The sequence below is a fragment of the Olea europaea genome, chromosome 20 (genome assembly GCF_002742605.1).
Source record: "Olea europaea var. sylvestris chromosome 20, O_europaea_v1, whole genome shotgun sequence".
NCBI lineage: Eukaryota > Viridiplantae > Streptophyta > Magnoliopsida > Lamiales > Oleaceae > Olea > Olea europaea.
In genome coordinates this window covers 18582889-18585641 of record NC_036256.1, presented here as the reverse complement: position 1 = coordinate 18585641, position 2753 = coordinate 18582889, and positions in this window count along the sequence as shown.

The window sequence follows — 2753 nt, the reverse complement described above, 5'->3', positions numbered from 1 at the left end:
ATTTCGTTAACCGTCTACTCAAATAATAAATTGCCCTTTCTTCACCAAATTGGTCTTCTTGTGCGACCATTCCAGCTATTGATTCCTTTTCAGCCGATACATACACTTTCATTGGCCGTCCCTGGATTGGTGACACCAATACTGGTGGACTTGATAGATATGTCTTCAGGCTTTCAAAAGTCTTTTGATGTTCTTCTTTCCAGACGAATTCGTCCTGATTTTTCAGCTTTAATAGCGGCGAAAAAACTTTAGTTCGCCCTGCATAGTTAGAAATGAAGCGTCTTAAAAAATTTACTTGGCCTAGGAACCTTTGCAACTCCTTTTTATTGCTAGGTGGTTTGGCTTCTAAGATGGCCTTCGCTTTATTTTTATCAAGTTCAATTCCTCTCTTGTGTACTAAAAAACCAAGAAAATTCCCTGCATTAACACCAAATGCACACTTCAAGGGATTCAACTTTAACTTATATTGCCTCATTCGTTCAAACGAACATTTTAACTGTTCGAAATGGTCTTTTTCTTTAATAGATTTAACTACTATGTCGTCTACATACACCTCAACAAACTTGCCTATCATGTCGTGAAAAATTAAATTCATTGCCCTTTGATAAGTTGCCCCTGCATTTTTTAGGCCGAAAGGCATGACCACCCATTCAAAACATCCTAGAGAGCCAGGGCATCTAAAGGCAGTTTTGTGTATGTCTTCTTCAGCTATATAAATTTGATTGTATCCTGAATACCCATCCATAAAAGAATACATGACATGTCCGGCAGTTGAATCTACTAAAGAATCCACCGTGGGCATTGGATACTCATCTTTGGGCGTAGCTATGTTCAAATTTCTAAAGTCTATACACACCCTTAGTTTACCATTCTTTTTTAATACTGGCACAATATTCGACAACCATTCAACATATCTGACTGTTCTTATAAAATCTGCTTTCAATAATCGCTCTATCTCTTTCTTAATCTCAGGGAATACATTAGGAGCAAAACGCTTAGGGGGTTGCCTATGAGGTTTAAAATTAGGCTTAGTCGGTAACCTATGTTCCACCAAGTCTCTATCTAAACCAGGCATTTGTTCATATTCCCAAGCAAAACAATCTTTGTACTCTTTTAACAAAGCGATTAATTTGTTACTAACCTCTTGGTCGAGCATCTGGCTGATGAACGTTGGGTGATCTTCTCCTTCATTGCCAATATTTACTTTGATCAGAGGGTCTTGTGCTTAAGCGTATCCAGGTTTGGCAATCCGCATCACTTCGTCGTCCAGTTCTTTTGTAAGTACTTCCTCTTCCAAACAGTCCACTTTGTTGACTTCTCGGCCAATGCTTTGCTCTAACTCGAATACTGCCAACTTGTCCTTCAACACTTTTAGGGCAGTCTCTTCCTTTGCTTTGTCATTGCATTCCTTATTGAAAACCATCAGTCTAGCTTTGAAGGCCTGAATATATGCCATTTGGGATCTTCTTCATCCCTTTTATCTCTCTCAAACCTTGATCTCCTAGAAGAGGTCTCTGGCAGTTCTTTCATTGATTCATACCAGTTTCTTTATTACTCTTTAGGACGTTTTGATTGGCTATCTTGAGTAGTAGAGGTGCTTTAGGGTGTGGCAGNAATGGTTCTTCGCTTTGTGCGACAACTTGAGTTTCTTCCCCGTCTTGTACCACTCTGACAGGTCCATAGTTTCCTTCGTACATAAATTTTTTCACTGAGTTTGCTTCTGTGACAAAAGGCCTATGATCGGCCTGCACCACTTCTGCTTTGCCTTTGTCATTCCAAAAAATCAGGCATTGATGGAGCGACGAGGGTATACATCGACTTCCGTGCATCCAATCCCTTCCTAGGAGCACATTGTAACTAGTAGGACCATCTATTACAAAGAAGACCGTGGTCCTAGTAGTCGTTCCTACAGTTATGTCCAATGGCATAACTCTCTTAGCTGAAATTACTCCTCCATTGAAGCTGGTGAGGATGACTTCTGTAGGAATCATATCATCCTCTGTCTTTGCGAGCTTTCTCATCATTCTGGATGGAATGGTGTTTATAGCTGCTCCATTGTCGACAAGCACTTTTGCCACTGGGACGCCGTTAACTAGAGCTTTAACGTATAATGGCCTCAGGTGTTTTGTCAACTTCATGGCTGGCCGTTTAAAAACAACCTTTTCGCCAGCCTCTATTTCTACCTCTTGCTTGTTTTCTGTCGAATTATCCCCTTGTGATAGGTCGACGTGTAGTATGTCACGCTCATCCTCTGTCTCCTGAATCTCCTTCTTGCTTTTTTCTAATGCTTCCTCATCAGTTATCCAACCTACGGGAGGAGGCATCATTTTTGCTTCCTCATCAGTTATCCAACCTACGGGAGGAGGCATCATTTTTGCTTCCTCATCAGTTATCCAACCTACGGGAGGAGGCATCATTTTTGCTTCCTCATCAGTTATCCAACCTACGGGAGGAGGCATCATTTTTGCTTCCTCATCAGTTATCCAACCTGTGGGAGGAGGCATCATTTTTGCTTCCTCATCAGTTATCCAACCTGTGGGAGGAGGCATTATTTTTGGAGGTGACCCATACTTCTCAGAGCGAGGCACTCTCTTCTTCCTTTTGGGTGTCCCGTACAGTACGTAGAAATCGAAAGGACGCCCAGATGGCTCCCCCAATAAGTCTACTTCGCGGACTCCCTCTTGATGTAGTTGCTTAAACAGAGTATTGCGTGATACTCCTCTCTTTTTCCTTTCTGCTTCTAGATCAATTTC